Source organism: Mytilus edulis, chromosome 4 (assembly GCF_963676685.1).
Source record: "Mytilus edulis chromosome 4, xbMytEdul2.2, whole genome shotgun sequence".
NCBI classification, from domain to species: Eukaryota; Metazoa; Mollusca; class Bivalvia; order Mytilida; family Mytilidae; genus Mytilus; species Mytilus edulis.
Window position 1 is genome coordinate 50,168,474 of NC_092347.1, and position 19,711 is coordinate 50,188,184.

Here is a 19,711-nt window from a genome sequence, read left to right on the forward strand (position 1 = left end):
TGTTGCTTTATGTAAATTTAAAGACGGTGACAAGTCTCATTCGGTGGGTCACATTCGGAGAAAAGCTACTGGAGCATACATTCGTCTTTTTCTGTGATCAACGATCAACCAACTCGTAATGGCGTCCGTAAAATTTACGAATGGATGATTTCAACTTGAGATTACTTGGTTTTGCATCTCAAATTAATAAATAGTTTGAACATACGACAAGTTGTAATCATGAACTTAAATTTCAAAGACCCATCAACTCCTCCATTTTTCACTTTTGGTCACATATGACTTAATTATATGTCGTGTATTGTGGTCCTATTTTTATGTTGACAGATTATGCCTTTCTTTTACATAATAGGCAAAATTCATTATAATAGATCGATATATGACGATCTGGAACATTTTCTCTATATCTATTATTGTCTTCATGATATCCTACAAATACTTACGTTTCATCCTTATGTTTTATAACCATGTAGGTTAATGAACCTCGATGCATATCAAAACACTAATCTAGATTTCAAACGGGATAGGACTTCCTCATTCACGGGAATGTTGTTTACTATCCCCGGAAATTTAGAAACGATCCTGGCAACTAATCAATCCTTTAAATAATTTTATTCTAAAACCGGTACCAATTCAACACTGTAATTATAGTACTTTGACTATTGTTTTTATTGGTATTAATATTGATTTTGTTATCAGTAAATTAAAAGAAAACAAAGTATATAATGGTTATAAACATATACATGTAACCATTATGCACTTTCATTGATCTACAATCTGTAGATTTCTGCATCTTAGCATTGTACAAGGTCAAGTTTTCTCTGACTGGTTATGATGTCTTTAAACTAAACTATTTGGTGTTGGATGTGCTCTGATTGATAATTAAGTCTTAGATACATAAATAGTGTCTGCTTTGTTGTTGTTATGATGTGCAAGTACCAAGCCACGTCCAGTCTGTCTTTTTTGTAAGTTGTATTTCTATTTGTATTCATCTGATGAGCCTTTTTCAACTGATTTTTATAGATCGTTCTTATGCTGCACTGTTACATTACTGTTTCAGGTTAGGGGTTGGGATCCCGCTAACAGGTTTAACCCACTACATAGGCATTCTGTATGTGCGTGCCTATCCCAAATCAGGAGCCTGTAATTCAGTGGTTGTCGATTGTTGCTGTGTTACATATTTGTATATTTTGTACATTAATTAGGCCGGAGTAGCAATCTCTCGAAAGTCAATGACCTGAATAAATAACTGTCACCGACAATTACAGGACAGCTGCAAAAGTCTTAAATTGTTCTTCGTGTAGGAGGTTGATGACCTGAATAATATATTATAATATTGTTCGAATTTCTTAAAATTTTTATAAACATTCTTAATTTGATGAAACTCAACTTAAAAAATAAGACGATATACGTCCATTATCTTTAGTATAAACAATGGACTTATAACCTAAAGTTCGACATTTCAGAAATTAATTATGTCAGTTAATTACGTTTATGTTTTACTCTTTCGTTTTTATTCTAAAATTAAAGCATACTATAGCCCTCACCAGGACAACTTCAATAAAGTGTTCATTTTCTAATAACGGTAAAATGATTGTTAGGACTTAACAGTTAAAGCTGATATAATTGTCATAAATTGATATTGTATTCACTGAACAGTAACATTAAAGATCCAACAGTCAGCTATTTAACACCACTGCATAATATATATCATGCGTGAAAAACTTTAATGTCACATATCCGGCTAGTTTCGACGTATAGGAAAAAGTGCCAGGGTGATTCTTCAATGACAGTGAGGAATTCTATTAATTTTGTGTAATTATTTTCTGTATATGTTGAACACATTTCATATATTTCCGTATCAATGTAAAACGGTGTAACTCAGTTAATAAGTGAGAAGTTCAAATATAGTTATTTAATACGGAATGGATAAAACTTTTCAATTTTTAGAAGGTATGTAAATTATTTCTCTATTAAGATAGATTCACAATGTTTGATTTCAATTGATGACAGCATCATCTTCAAATGAATTATTCGAATCCACTACCCTCCCTAGTCTTCACAAACCTATCAACGTTCCACCATAAGAAAATGCAGCCAATCATACCTATGAAATTAAAAGTGATTTTAGTAATTGCATGAAACTGTAAAGTATTCTTTCTATTATAATTTATAAATGATTAAATTAAGAGGAAATAGTCAGGTAGTCCATACACTGAGTATACAGGGTCTGTCGTAAATTACTATCTTAGGGTGAATATGAAACTTAATAATCTAACTAAAATTGTTTTCTTTTCTAGACTATAAAAACAACAGGACGCCCTTTTAATTTTAAACAAGGTTAGACAGGGATATATTTATAAAATACTGATAAGATCTAGAACGTATAAGCAAACGGAGGACATTATTTGTAACATTTTGTATTTTAATTTGTGACAAAAATTTATGCATACTTGACTCATATATAACTTTGAACCCATTTATTTAAGTGTATTGGATAGTAATGACACTTAAAAACCATATTTATTTCATTGAAGTTAAACACTTAAAATGTTTAAAAATTATAGCTAGATTTGCTAAAAATAGCTTATAATATTAGTATCGATAATTTGGACTGAATAGTGTATAGATAATATGATAATTATATAACTCCATTTATCTGGTTTTAATTATTGTAATTATCAGAATACATTGTTAATAACCAGCCAATTGGAAATATACTTTATAGTAAGCTGTAAGGGCTTTCAAAACGAATAAATCGTAGTGTATAGTGCACGCAAAGCGTTGCAAAATTAACTTCTGAACCATGAAAAATAACGTCTTTGTTTTTGTTCTAAAGCAAACATGAAAAAGGCCTGTCAAGGTATTGTCCATTTAACCAACTTAACATATAATCCTGGCAAAATAATTACAATCATTCAACATTGTACAATTGGGATTGGTATTTTTAGAATCAAAATATAATATTGTTTTCTAAAATCAATACCCAAAAAGGGTTGCAATTACATAGAAACTGACAAGACAATGGAAACCGTAATTATAGTAAAACAAGTTGAGATATCATATAGTATATTGAGGATTGACACATTAAATTAACTTTGTTGTTTTCCATTATTTTTATGTCAGTATAAAGTAAAATGATGGGATAAACGTCAGATAGGCAACAACCCAACAATCTGGTACAGAAATAACTATTAATATGTCGGCCATATTTTTCAATGATTGTTTAAACAAAAAGGGTATGATCAATTCTCTGCGATTGTTTTCAGTTTCATTTCAACAGAAAGCATATAAGTGGGTATATTACTGTGTTGACTTGAGTAATCATTGATATGTTCATAATCATAGATTTACTGTTTACAAAACTTTAAATTTTGGAAAAAACTAAGGCTTTTCTACCTCAGGAATAGATGACCTAGCTGTATTTTGCAAAACTTGTAGGAATTTTTGGTTCTCAATGCTTTTCAAATTCGTACTTTATTTGGCCTTTTAAATATTTTTTGATTCGAGCGTCACTGATGAGTCTTTTGTAAACTAAACGCTCGTCTGGCGTAAATATGGAACTTTAATCCTGGTATCTATGATGAGTTTATTTACAGGATGAATGCATATATATTTTAATTCACTAAACTCTATTGATATTTAATGTTTTTTACTACATGTTTGAATAGAAATTGAACCTTTAAAACTAGCAGCTATATATATTAATTTGTTATATAAGAGTGAGATTCTGCCATAATATAAAAATTAGATTAAAAAAAATCTTTTACCGAATAATCTAGTTACTTGTTCTGTAATCCCCATTTCCTTTTATTACTTGTTTTGTATGTCTGTCTTTGATGATATTGATTGTATATTCCACAAAGCATCTTACCCATGTCAGTTTTCTTTCAATTGAAGTATGGTTTTTCAAAATGATTTTTTTTTTTGGCATTGAAGGTAAAATGATGTGTTCACTTGTACACATGAATTAATTGTGGTAAAAAGGGCAACATTTACTCCAGAGCTATTACAAAGCAATATTATGTCAGCACCATCTTACGTCAATTACATCAGTTTTATTAAAATTCTTAATTTTGATGAAATTCAACTTCAAAATTTGGAATGTGTCTTTTTCAAACACATTTCTCTTTACCAGATTAATCATACAGATTACCATGGCCACTTAATATGAGCATAGAGTCATTATAGCATACCTATACAGCTTCTTCTATAGATAGAGATCAATTATATTTTATTTTCTAATACCTGCAAATAAGTTAACGATTTATTTTCTGTAAACATTGCATTTTTTCAAAATAAACAAATGAATAACATTAACCACAACACATCCTATATCAAACTCATATTCATAGAATTGCATTAGGAACTGCTCTTTCTCTTGATATTTTCTCGATTGCGGTGCACATTCCTCTATACTTCGTATCTTTATATTTGTTGTTGTTTGTAATGACTTCGTATCTTTATATATGTTGTTGTTTGTAATGAGCTATCGAAAATGCAGGTGAGCGGATTAATCCGGCGCTTAAATGGGCTCTAATGTTGGCGCTCAAATGCCCCCTATTAGTTTTTTTTTCTCGCTCAAATAGTAAGTGTTAATCGTTATGTATTATATAATACTTAATCTTTTAATTTCTCGTGATAATCATCATACCATAATTATATCCTATTGTTAATTTTACCTTCCTTGACGATAATGTACCGTTGTCTCACTCTTGTATGTTTAACAGCTGTTTTTCGGCTTAATGGACTCATTTGGTAAAGTTTAACTGTTGGTTTTCAATCACAACATTGGTATTTTGGGGGATGAAATTCAACTAGTTAATTCATAGTTTGATGCCATAAAATGTTTCGTTTGCTTTTCTTCATCGAAATTCTGTACGGTTTGTTCTGTACATTAATTGGACACAATCATGTCTTCTTGTATTGTTACTTATTCAAAAATATCTTATATGAAGAACAGTCACCCATTATAGGGTGTAGGGTGAATTGGGGGGGGGGGGGGGGGGGGGGGGTCATCGGTCTGCATTGATCTTTCGTTTGTCACCAAATATCCAGAAAAGAAATAGTTTGTCAGATAAAAACAAATTTGCCTGTCTGCAGAAGTAATGGTTTTTAAAATTGATGACTTTTTAATATCATTGTAAAGTCAATCACAACAAATTTCATCAAATTTACAACATCTCATGAATACAAAATACTTTCATATCATTTGTGAAAAACGAAACACTTAGAAATGACATTTATAACTTTAAAAATCTTGCAATGATAAAGAACAAAATAATAGATTTAATTCAGTTTTAAATCACGAAAAACATTGTTTTGTTGTAATACACAACCAATTACTGAAAACTGAAAGACACAATTATGTTTTCCAATGTATTAACAAAATAATAAGCAGACAAATGACAGCAATGGTTTTCACGTTTTATTTTATACAACAATAACATCCGTCTTAATTAGAATATGATTTCAATGGTGAGATTTTTCATAGCGTATTTTCTTTTTATATCGTTGTCTTTACCAATTGTTCTGTGTCTGTTTTTTCTCCTACAAAACTAACTCTGATGAGATTTTTGACTACCAATTGCTTAGTTTTGCGTTATATATCTGTCAGTACTACGATGGTACATAGGTTGCGCATATAAAATACAATTTTCATAAGTGTATAATCGTATAATATTTGCATTTTAATCATTTACTCCATAGTGACAACTATATACCTTTGAAGAGTGACTTTCTGTTTATGTCGGCACCATCAAACAAAACTTGTTTATGTAGATATATTCAATGAGATGATAGCTTGAACAAGGAGTTGCAAATATATAACATAACTTTATACTGAGAATGAAATGATGTTTCTTGTTTGCTGAATTATCAGTAGAAATCGTGTTTGCATTCAATTAAAAATTCATGTTGTAGTTGATATTTTGATGAATTCGTTTTTTTACGTTTTATAGTGTTTCAAGAATGCTTATGTATTATTCAAAACACTAGTTTTCATGTAAAGACTGACGTTTGCAAAGGATGTTGAAATCTAACAGCTGCTATCTTGTTTTATAATCACAAGATGTTTGCCATTTCAAATTTTGCATATACATGTAGTAAAGCGAGCTGTTTACAGGAACCATATAAGAGCGAAGGGTTTTACCGAGTCTTATATGCGAAATTTCAACAGTTTGAAATTTTTTAAAGTACATACTTTTTTGTAATAAGATTTAAATTCATATTGAATGTATCAATTGAACGTTTGGTGTAAAGTGTAAATTCACACATGTAAATGTCCCTTATATGAGCCTTAATGCCAAGTATATATGGTAAAGTATTTCAAATTTGTAAAATTATCTGTCTGTGAAAGAAAATGTTTTCTTTTAATCATGGAGTAATAACTGACGTTCGTACGATGCATTCAGACTATATATATATAGAGAGCCTTTTCAGTGTGTCAGCAACCTGATTAAATCTCAGCCTGCTTTTTACGATGAAATTTAAATTTGTTTCAGCCTACGTTATTTATCGAAGAGAACATTTCCATCTCGCATCTCTAACAAGAGTGTTATTCAATTTTGTTTCCTGATAACAAAGTTAAATTTGAGCAGTATTGGTTCATTTTATTCTAACAGAATTTATAAAGGGTTGATAAGAAAGAAGTATTTTCATAAAAACATTGAAAAGCTATTTAGAATTCAAATTACATTTCAATCTAGTGTTATGGAGTGTTGAACGATGGGGACGTCCGTCGAGGTTTGTCAGGTTTATTTTGTGTTGCAATAATCAGATTCTGCTATTTATTGTACCATACACTGGTGATTTTATCTGACATAAGAAATTTGAACTGAGACTCTCATGCCGAAGTTAAAATACAATACTTTCCCCAGATATATTCCTAACAAAAACATGATTCATTTCATGAGATTATAAAGAATCAAACATTTCCATTTAGATTTTCTCGATATCAAGCATATTGCTTAAATGTGACAAAATGGCAAAATTATTACGATGAAATGTGAAATTAGAAAATAAAATGCTATCTTAAAATCATTTCAACTTCTGTCATCAAAGTTTCACCCCGATGAAATAAACTGAATGTATATGCAAATTGAAATCCTATTTGCTATCACTTACACTCAACCCATAGTTGTAAAATTGAAAATATGTTCAAAAGCGCCCCATCATGTTCGGAATATATAGAAATTGTCAGTGCAGAAATAAACAAATACATAAATTAAGTCAAATTGCAGTTTACCAATGCAGTGTATTCTTTGACTTGGGTAAAGTGAATCTCAGTTGGAAATATTTAAAAAACCTAAGGAATTTAGTACATTAAAGTTTACCATGAAGGTAAGAAAAGACAAGTAATACTTTTAATGTTGTGCTGTGAAAATATTTAAAGTGATATAAACATTGTTGCCACATTTGTTTAATTTCCAGACTATTGTTGGTATATTTCTGATTAGTAGAGTAGACATTAAACAAGACACTCGAGTGTATGTCGCACCCCCAATAAGGTTAACAATTAAATATATCGGTTTAGTAGAGTAGACATTAAACAAGAACCTTCAAGTGTATGTCGCACCCAATAAGGTTAACAATTAAATATATCTGTTTAGTAGAGTAGACATTAAACAAGAACCTTCAAGTGTATGTCGCACCCCAATAAGATTAACAATTAAATATATCTGTTTAGTAGAGTAGACATTAAACAAGAACCTTCAAGTGTATGTCGCACCCCAATAAGGTTAACAATTAAATATATCTGTTTAGTAGAGTAGACATTAAATAAGAACCCTCAAGTGTATGTCGCACCCCAATAAGGTTAACAATTAAATATATCGGTTTAGTAGAGTAGAAATTAAACAAGAACCTTCAAGTGTATGTCGCACCCCAATAAGGTTAACAATTAAATATATCGGTTTAGTAGAGTAGACATTAAACAAGAACCTTCAAGTGTATGTCGCACCCCCAATAAGGTTAACAATTAAATATATCGGTTTAGTAGAGTAGACATTAAACAAGAACCTTCAAGTGTATGTCGCACCCCCAATAAGGTTAACAATTAAATAACGATCACAGCGAAGTAAATATAAAAGTCACATCACAGACGAGTTCGCAGATCACCTTTAAATAAGGTTACGAACGTACGACTACTTTTGTATAATTCAACATGAATGATTTGACCATTTGAAGAATGATTTGCAGACACCATCACGAGTTGGTTGATCATTACGGAATATCTGTGTCACAGATGACCATGAATATGCCACCAACAATTCTTTCCTCCTTTTGTTTGGTTGGGTTGATAATGCTCTTTAGTTTTCTATGTAGTTTTCTGTGGCTTTGTTAACTTTTCTTCAATTCTATTGGTGACCCGTATAGTGATTCAAGATTTCAGGAATTATTTATATATGACATGTAATGCATGTAATGCTCAGACACACGAAAGTGTTAAGTGAGGTCGAATTTTAATACATAAACAATTAAATGACGAAATGCGCATGCAGTACTATTTAAACACATGGAAATAAATTTGTGAATATTTTAGAATAAACAAGCAATTTTCTTTATAAAAAATAAAAGTCGTGTGTATAGACTTCTATATTACATATGGACAATAATACTTCCAGTTTAATGTATTGTGGATAAATAGTGTAGTATGTAGGTAAGTATTGGTTTTTATAATTAACAAAAGAATCATATTGACATACAAATGAAACATGAAATTCGCCAGCAACAAATCCATTATATAAAGTACACATTCTCTCTGGTCAAGGTATATTTAAACAGTTAATCCATTTGAAAACATAATGACCATGATTCTTCAATGATAATATCAGCCTGTTCAAAGCATCCCTGAGCGTATTGCTATTGTTAACAACCAGTACGAAATCATTCTACATTAAACTCGAATTTGCAAAGGAAATCTTCCCCATTCTCTTAAAATCATAAAATTGGGTTTAGTATTTCGAACTTTCAAAATTTCTTTTGCAAAGTTTCAAGTACACCTGCTCAATAATTTCCAAACTCTTACAACCCAAAACCTCAGTACCATACAAAAGAATTGTTTCTATCCGAGAATAAAAAAAATCTGTTGCAAATTTATCGGATGTTTTTCGTTTCTAATAATTCGATGTATAAAATGCATCGATTTTTGCGCTTGGTCTTTTTTTTTGGGGTATCTAACAATGTACCGACCGTTATATTTAAAGTTTTGAACACCAAAATAAGAACAAATTTCTATAAATCTCAAGTATTTTGTCGTGTAATAAAAATTCAAAATTTTTATTACTTTTCCGCTAGCTAAAACCATAACCTTTGTTGTCTTCGTTTTATAATGTGGTTTACAGTATTTGGCTACCATCATACCTAATGATATTTTGTCCCCTTTTCATGAATTTGAACGTTTAACAGAAAGACATTAAGTTTTCTTTTATGGAAAGTAATTATTTTGACATGTGTAGAACCATAGAAGTCTGAAGTTGTCTTTTAAGGTATAATTGCATTGGACGTGTAATTTATTCACAGGAACACTACGAGTTTTCAATGATATTTCGTTCCCATGACCAACATTTTGTTAACCAATACATCAATGGAACGGCATGATGGTTTAAAAGTAAAACTCATATCAGTTTCTAGTGGAAATAATAACATGTAATCATTAAAAAAAACCCTTCTACCTCGTCAAAATGGAAATTGTTTAATGAAAGAAAACGTTGATAGTTTGCACCGTCACTTGAAAACGTAAATGCTATTCGGGTTAATGTATAGTTTACTTTATCTGTCTTTTTAATTCTTCTTCAATAATCGTTGGAAGTTTAAATATTTGTTTGTCTTTCAATGTTGTGATGTTACACTATTGTTTCAGGTATAGTACGTATATAAGGGTGAAGATTTGTACATATTAAAACGTTTAAACCCGCTGCATTTGTTTACATCTATTCTAAGTCTGGAACCTGATGTTCAGTGGTTGTTGTTTGTTGATGTGGTTCAAAAATGTTTTCCCGTTTCTCGTTTTTTTTTATATAGATTAGACCGTTGGTTTTTCTGTTTGAATGGTTTTACTCTAGCCATTTTTTTAGGTCACTTTAAAGCTTGCTGTTCGGTGTGAGACAAGGCTCTGTGTTGAAGACCGTACTTTTACCTATAATGGTTTTCTTTGAGAAAGTGTGACTTGGATGGAGAGATGTCTCATTAGCACTAATACCACATCTTCTTTTGTCCAAGTAAACATGTATGGGAAGCCATTATATGTTTATTCAATTTAAAGATATCTTATAAAGGTAATAAGAATTATCTTTTAAAATAAATAAGTTATCTTGTATTATTTATATGATTACTTATGTGAATAGAAGTTAATCTGTAATGTCTCAGAAAAAATATATCTCTGTATATTAATCTCACTTTCAGGTATAGAGATGTAATTTTTTTTCTAAAACAGGAGCTTGTGAACATTTACAAGAACTTGCGATCATCCGATGTTCAGGGCTTCAGTACTTTGATTAACATTGAAGTTTGAAGATAGTTTGGTTTACCTTTCAAAATTCTACAGAAAGATATTCAGAAAACATTAAGTGAAATCATTTTGAATCACCCGATACGCATGTGTATTCTATGGAATCATACATGTATACAGCTCAGCTATAAAAAAAAAATACAAATTTGTTGATTTGTATCAATTTATTCCATTAAATGAAAATGTGTTTTTAAAGTAAAGTTTAATTTACAATCTATGCTGAATAGATAATAAAACTGTTGGTTTATTGTATTAATTTAAAGTGATAAACATTTAAATTTAAGCAAGATCATGGATACAATATGAATGAATGCTTATGTTACTGCTGGATGCAGGTTGACATAATAGAATGTTTTTGTTTTCATTTCAGTAATTCATGCATTTATTATAAGAGATTTGAATGCAAATGAAATATTTCAATTTGCCGAAATCATCACTTGTAGCTTAATTGCTATTTTATGCATTAAAACATCCAAATCTGCATTGTTTTACATTAAGTAAATATGAATGCATATAACATATGTAATTGGATTATTCATGACAAATAATAATGAGTAGTGTTTCAAATTCTTGTTTTCACCCGAAATGGAAGCAGGGGCGGACTCAAAACACATTTGATTATATTTTTGTGTGTGCATATAATGTATATATTCAGTTTTCGGGAATTCAACCTTTGAAAAATCCCGAATCCGCCCCTCGTCGTGTACATTTAAGCCGAAACATTACAGTGTAATTGACGAAATCTGAATTATTTTTATTTAAGTAATTTATGTTTAAACATCCGAACTTGGATTACATTAATACATGTACCGTTTCTAAATTTCAAAATATCTATGCGATTGTTAATGCTAATAAAATTTTATCTTTAACTGTTCTAATTAAAGCATTTTGATTTATTGTATTTTTTTGCCTTTCATGTTTTACGGCCATTCCATATATTGACCATGATTTTAAAAAGCTAAACGATGTTTAAAGAAATATCTAAAAGAATTTATCTTTCGATCAACCGTGTCACGTATTTAGTATATTCTCTAGTCAACCATTCAATCTTGAAAAAATATATATATCTTTTAATGAAGGCGTTTTCGTCTTACAAGTATGTATTGTATCATTTGAATTTAAAGATAAGTAATTCACATCCTCGCCTAGGCCTGAATACAACTAAACCTCTAACTGTGAAAAAATATGCTTTTAGATGTAACAGACACCTACGGTTCTGTTTACACCATATTAAGGAAAAGTTTATTACAGGAGTGTTTCTCAGGTAGAACTATTCTGCACGTATTCAACAGCTTTGCTATCTCATTTCAATTCTATTTGACAAATCGACAGGGATCTTTCAATGTGGCTATAGAACAACCTTAAAATGTAATTTGTCAAAGGGATAACGACTGAGAGCATATATTATTTTACTATCTGTGAAAATAACATCTTGGTGTAGGTATTAGAATTTGAAATAAAAATTTAAATCGAAAGTTGTATATAAATTGACTCGGATTACAACATTTGTTATTGATATGAACTCTAGCATGACATCATGAATTCAGTTTTCAATATTTATTTGACGTCTTTATTTATATATTTTAATCAAAATGTTAAGTATTTAAATATTTTTTCTCGAATGAATTGATATCATAATTTATCTTTCATTACTAGTGTTATTCAGACACCATAACCGAACAGTTACGATAAATTAAAGAAATTTCAATTTTACCAAAATAATGCAGTAGAACAGAAGATATATTTCTTCAGGAAGAATATACCAGTGCTATTGTAATCAGTGTATACATTTTGTAAATAAATTATAATATATTCAAAAATGTTTAATTTTCAATAACAATATAATAAAAATAGTACTTAACAAAATAAATGATGAAACAAAAAGATTACAACCTATATATGTCTTTTTTGTCGTTGGTTTGGTGTCTTTTTGACTTAAACCCTATTATGTTGTTATACATACCATTCAAAGGCGCGTACATAAATAAATAAAAAAAACTGCCCAAGTTTGACTTTGCTTGAAAGAATTGCCATATTTATAGTCCCCCCCCCTTCCGGAAACCGTATGCATTTTGAATATTCGAGATTAGTAGTATAACTGAGTTATGGTCTGGATATATTAGCAGTAGTGTTTGAAGATAATAATCCAATGTCCCTAGACCAGCCATATGATTATCCAGGATTTCCTTCTTTGAAAGTTATGTTGGGGTATATTTGAGTTTCCGTCTGAATTAATACCGTATTCATTTATTCAACATTTCATGTAAAGTATTTTCCTCACAAAAAAATGTTTGGTGCTTTATCTGCGGGTACAACAACATAACTGACACGGAGGAAGGACAGATTTGATGCAACATTTGTGTTTAAATTGCGAATGAATTAAATCAATTTAATATTTAAAACACCATTATCACAGTTAAACACGTTGATTAGAACAGACATTTGCTAATGAAAAAGTTTTCGCGTCTAGCAAAGATAACGCTAGTGAAACTTCTTCTTTCGAGGATCGAATCTGTTGTTGTGGTTAGTGCTCTGTCGTTATACATACTAGGCAATGATCGTTGAATGATGGAAACAAGACAAGGAAGATCGTCTCTCGAGAGATGACTTTGAAATCAAATATGTGTGAACAAACGATGTTGAGGGAGGAAATTAATTGAAACTGTTTGTTTAAACTGTGAGTTAAGGAGAACGAGTCACCGAGCATAGAATTTCCAGGTCCTCACAGAAGTTTGAACTCGCTCTAGATAATAAGATACCAGTAATCCGTTTTTTCTTGAATTTATTATTCTTTGCACAAGAACATTTTTCCATGCGTATGCTTATATGGTGATGTAAAGAAAGTCCGATTGACACATAATATGAGGCGTATACGTATGACTATACAAGATTTGCAGATATTGAGGAATGTGCGTTCGGCTAAATTCTGACTAGATCTATAGTGTGTGTGGTACACGCTTAGATTTTAACGAGAGAAATTTATGTATTACTGAAAAATTATAACACTAGGGCTTTCGATATCACAAACTAGTCAAAACATTTACTAAATTTTATCATCGGTATAAGGAAATAATTCGTAAATATAACTGAACATGCAGACATCTTATACGTTCAGGTATTTCACATCCAATCTTTTATGGTAATATTCTTTACAAAGCACAAACATTTCAGTATTCACCTCAAAAGCTTACAAAACCTTTAAACAGACTTATTAAGAAGGGATATAGTTACGATACTGTTGTCAGGTCATTAAAGATTGCATATTTTGGCTTTAATATTGATTCACTTATAGGGTCTTTGCACCGGAACTAAACACATTTATTTAAAAAACAGTTGGTGGCATGACACGGGTTATGTTCTTCTCATATATTTTATGATAGTATGATACTAAACCCCTAACGGGAGGGATTGTGCCTGATATTCATATGATGAAAACGGCATAATCTTTCAATCAGTTTAATTGAGTTCTGGAGCTGGCATGTCAGTTAACTGCTAGTAGTCTGTTGTTATTTATGTATTATTGTCATTTTGTTTATTTTCTTTTGTTACATCTTCTGACATCGGACTCGGACTTCTCTTGAACTGAATTTTAATGTGCGTATTGCTATGCGTTTACTTTTCTGCATTGGCTAGAGTTATAGGGGGAGGGTTGAGATCTCACAAACATGTTTAACCCCGCCGCAATTTTGCGTATGTCCCAAGTCAGGAGCCTCTGACCTTTGTTAGTCTTGTATGCTTTTTAATTTTAGTTTCTTGTGTATAATTTGGAGTTTAGTATGACGTCCATTATCACTGAACTAGTATACATATTTTAAGGGGCCAGCTGAAGGACGCCTCCGGGTGCGGGAGTTTCTCACTACATATTGAAGACCCATTGGTGGCCTTCGGCTGTTGACTGCTCTATGGTCGGGTTGTTGTCGCTTTGACACATTCCCCGTTTCCTTCCTCAATTTTATACATGTATTGATGAGTTTTCTTAATTTTGAAGAGTTCAGTTTGTTTATTCTTTAGTTTTCTATGTTGTGTCGTGTGTGCTATTGTTTTTCTGTTTGTCTTTTTTCATTTTTAGCCATGGCGTTGTCAGTTTGTTTTAGATTTATGAGTTTGACTGTCCCTTTGGTATCTTTCGTCCCTCTTTTAATCAAAAGTGGATAGGTTAACGGATTATACATGTATGTAAAAATATACAGGTAAATGCGGCGCAATTTGAGTCTCCTAGTATTAATTTTATTGGCGCTATTAATACCATCAGAAAATAGAGAGTGGCGCAATTGATTCATTTGATAATTTAACAGTTTTTCCAATTTATTATATCTTATGATAAATTTGAGTTCAAACTTGTGTATCGTTCTTTTGTTGACAAGTATATCTTTCTTTTGAAAATCCGCTTTAAGTTCATCAACTTATTTTGTGTGATGTGCTAATATATCCATATGATAGACAATAGAAAATGTGTAGTTTTGATTTTATTCCGATAAACAACAACATAAAATGAATAAATTGTTTGAATGCAAGAGTCCCTTATTACTTGCAAAAGAGTTACAGTACAAACTTGACTTAGCATTGACCGAGCAAAGACCATGCAACCACACGCTTGTGATCATGCAGACCATTCTTTAAATAGAATTTGACCTTTATTGAGGTAGGTGATATTTAACGCCAAATTAAACAGAAGTAATAGTCAACATTGTTGTTTAATAGAAGTTATTTATCCTATTTACCTACAAAGAATCGCAGATAATTTATTCAGTTGTCAGCCATGTCGTATGCAAATTGAGATGCGAAACGGCATTCGATCATTTGTCTGATGACTGAATTTGTATAATTATTTTTTTATGTTGACTTACTGCAATATAACATCAGCTTTCATGCATTTATATACTGGTTTGATTGCGTAGTTAATCTTTAAATCATGATAGGCTTGGGACAATATTAGCCCACAAGTTAAACTTTTAAATATTTGACGCATTACAAGTTTGTCTATATATAGAACACAAGCTGAAAAAATAGAGTGTAATTAAAGTTACCGATAAAAATAGTTTTAAAACTATAATTGTTTGTAAAACAGTATGTATAATGCTCTTGAAATTTAATCCTTTTCAAAGGTTAAGTCTATTGCTCTCACTGATAGACAAGTATATATAGAGTAGGTCGATATCTTGTATTGTTTTCGGATTTTTAATAGACATGTATTAGTTCTGTGGCAAGTAAATGCTTGTTCACTGTCATTTGAACACGTTCTTTGAGGCAAAATAGGTAAAAAAAAAAGCCAACAGCCTGACTTGAATGACAAAACAATAAACGAAAAAAACATGTTATAGACTTCAACGTCAGCCACTGAATTACAGGCTCCTAAGACATGACTTTGGCAAAGAACAAGTATGTGACGAAGTTAAACACTTCTGTGAGTCCACACTTAACTTCGGAATATGATGTCATATAAGAACAAACTAATGATATCGACACGAAGCATAACACAACTAGCATACAAAAACACAGAGTAAAAGTCTAAGATTACTCGCAGTTATTGCGAACTATTTCAAATCTCCAAGACTTCGACTTACATCTCTATGTCTGACTTGGAACATATTGCAACTATTGAAATGCAGATGTGCGGTAGAAAAAAACATTTGCAGCATTTTTATGGTTGTATATAAATAAGTCTAATTTGAAAACAACGTTCAATGTGGTTGTATATATATATGTTACATATATCATACATGAAGGTGTTCTCCGTTGCTTTTGTTGTTTGTAGGGTTTTCTCACTGACGTTTATATTACGTCTTTCGATTCTCAACAGTAAATAAAGTAATAAGAAGCATATAAATAAAGTTATAAGAAGCATATAGTTAAAAGCAATATAAATTGAAGGAACATATTTAAATTAAAAAAAAGACTGTTTTTGATTTGAAGATTAATAATATATCAATGCGTGTTAAAAATCTTTTGATATAATGATAAAAATCGTAAAATACAAAGTTTTGGATATTTGTATGATTATTTTACTATGCAATGGGTTTATATGATATTGCATTATTAAGTGTAATACATCATATTTGTAAATGTATTTTAATTCTATTTCTGGAGTAGGACCTATACTTCCACAATAAATCTCCATCTATACTATTAAACGAGAAGACCTCATTTTTGGTGTCGCTTCTCTTCATTCCACAATAAATTAATCAACACGACTCTGTGTCCTATATGTACAGTGCATAGTCGCATTTGTCATCCATTCATATGATTATTCAGATTGAGTTATTTTGGGAGAAAAACGAGAAAAAAGGCATCCGGATATTGTCCCGTCATTGGACGAAATTTTAAGTCAGATTATACTTCCGGTTTGCGTTTTTCTGTATACTTTGAACAAACAAATAGTACGAATAAAGTGTATTTTAATTCTGTTCAGAGTTTATTAAATGGAGAGGGTCTGTATACTATGTCAATTTACCACCATGGATCGATTACTAAACTAAGAATTGAAAGTAAATACACTTTAGGGAGCTACCATTTGATTTTTATGGGAGGGCTAGGATGAAATTTGAAAAAAATAGGCAGGACAGGAGTTTTGAGTAAAAAAAAAAAGGCAGGATGAGACCCTTTGCAAAAAAAAAAGGCAGGATGACAATTTAGGTAAAAAAAAGTTAGGATAAACTAAAAAAAAAAAGGCAGGACCGAATAGAATGAAAAATGAAAAGGCAGGACAGAGATTACAACTAAAAAAAAATGCAGGACAAAATTTTTCATCCTAGCCCCCCCCATAAAAATCAAATGGTAGCTCCCTTATTTATATAGTAAAATACAGATAAGCGCTAAAATTATTCATGTGAACTTTTGATACCTTTTCTGAAATTCTCCATTCATTAAATATTTTACAAAATTCATTGATAACAAAAAAAAAAAGATGTGGTATGATTGCCATGTTGAGACAACTCTCCACAAGAGACCAAAATGACACAGAAATTTACGACTATAGGTCACCGTACGGCCTTCAACAACGAGCAAAGCCCATACCGCATACTCAGCTTTAAAAGGCCCCGAAATGACGATGTAAAAAAATTCAAACGAAAAACCTAGCGGCCTTATTTATGTACAAAAAAGGAACGAAAAACAAATATGTAACACACAAACAAACGAAAACCACTGAACTACAGGCTCCTTACTTAAATGTTCATAACATACTAAATGTATGTTCATATTGAAATTTTGGAAATGAAGGAGGAGGTATAAAACTTCTAACAACACTTTACATACTTTTAACTCCGCTCTGAATGCCCGCGATTTCGCGGGTGTGTTCTAGTATAATTGAAACTAAATGAATATTAGTCAATGTTTAGAAAGTTTATGATATCTAGAAAATCTACATCAAGTCGGACACTTTTTACGGTAAAGGCCCTTTGTACCGTATTAGAACAATCAAGTACCTTGTTAATTTCGATATATCGAAATTCTTCAGAAAATAGCACAATCAGTCAACAAATGTCCATGAAACTATCGTAATTGGTCTCATTTAATCATAAACGTAATTAGGCCACACCAATTTAATTTCTTGTTCTACGGATTTTTGGACTCCAAAATTTGGGGCGAGCGAGCGATTTGAAAATTTTAATAAAAAAATATTTAATTTGCAAATTTTTGAGGCGAAGCTTGAAAAGTAAAGGCGAGCGATTATAATTTTTTTTTGTAAACATAAAATAGTAGGTTTTGACAATATTAAAGCTTGATTTATCACTTGTACTTTGACATTTCTTTAATTTCTGAAGTATTTTTTCCCTGTTTACCAAGAAATAATTAAATCTGGGTTATATGTATGTGTGACTGACAATGAGACAATTCTCCTTCCAAGTCATAATCAGTTTGGGGACAACCCCTTGATGTTTATTGTTATAAATATCCCTTTTACATGTTTTATGATGGATCAATATAAGTTATAATATATTTGTTTGTACAAAAGGCTCATATTTTGTTAAAGAACTATATATCTATCTGGTATTAAATGGTCAAAACATGTCCAAGAATTTTGTAATATTCCTGGTCTTTAACCATGTTAACACATTTACTTTAACAGTTTAATATTATTCAAAATAAGTGGACCCCTCTTTTAGAAAAAGTTGTTTAAAATATGATGTAACTCTCCTCTTTTTGAGTACAAAATTCTAAGTTTAAAAGGTTTTGTATAGAAGAACTATACAAATCCTTGGTATTTCTATTTTCTTTTCTACATCAGTAAAATGACCCCTTGTCTGAGGGAGGGTTGTTCTCAACCTGATAATAACAAACACAGGTCAAAGTACGGCCTTTTACACAGGGCTTTGATACAGTCCAAACAGCAGGCTATAAAGGACCCCAAAATTATTAGCGTACACAATTCGAAGAGGAAAACCAACGATCTAATTTATATATCCAAACGGGAAAATACCAATGAACAACATCAACAAACGATAACTGCTGAACTATAGGCCCCTGAATCAATCAGGACAGGTGCATAAACATGCAGCGGCTATTGATAGTTTTGTTTCGCCAGCATACAATATAATTGCAGTTGAAGGCAAATCCTTCAGAAGTTCTTTGTACTTTATTCTAAAAACGAACATTTTTAATAGGGAATATAAGTAAGGGGGAAAGTAACCAATTTTTTGTTCTTTTTATAATATTTACAAAAAAAAACGGTGCGGGAAATGGACATGATTAAATTTCCGGATGCGGGAAGCGGGAATATAAAAAAAATTAAAAAATTCTGTTTTGAAAAAATTAGGTGCGGGCGGGTCCGTCGAACAAGGAATCAAATTGGTGTGGCCTTAGGTTCCATATCTGAACAAGTCGTTATGACAGAGTCGGGCACAATTAATATCGTCTACAAGTCGGCCATATCAAACATGGTATTATGTACCAAATTCATGTATAATATTAATTTAACAAGGAGCTAGATTTGTTATGATTTTCAATGAGACAACCACTGTCCCAGGTTAGGGGGAGGGTTGGAATCCCGCTTACATGTTTAACCCCGCAACATTCTGTATGTATGTGCCGGTCCCGAGTCAGAAGCCTGTAATTCAGTGGTTGTCGTTTGTATGTGTTACATATTTGTTTTTCGTTCCTTTGTGGTACATAAATTAGGCCGTTAGTTTTCTCGTTTTAATTGTTTTACATTTGTTATTTCTGGGCCATTAATAGCTGACTATGCTGTATGGGCTTTGTTCATTG

General features: G+C 31.2%; 1 protein-coding gene across 2 annotated transcripts in view; it reads left to right on the forward strand.

Annotated features, from left to right (window-relative positions):
* Positions 1-1,628: 1,628 nt before the first annotated feature.
* The window catches only part of LOC139519906 (5-hydroxytryptamine receptor 1-like), a 98,623-nt gene continuing 80,540 nt past the window's right edge, over positions 1,629-19,711 (forward strand). The window contains exon 1 of one of the 2 annotated variants that reach the window (XM_071312204.1): positions 1,629-1,950. The gene's annotated coding sequence lies outside the window, so the exon portion shown is untranslated. The remainder of the gene's footprint in view (positions 1,951-19,711) is intronic. The other variant, XR_011663749.1, reaches the window with a different exon arrangement.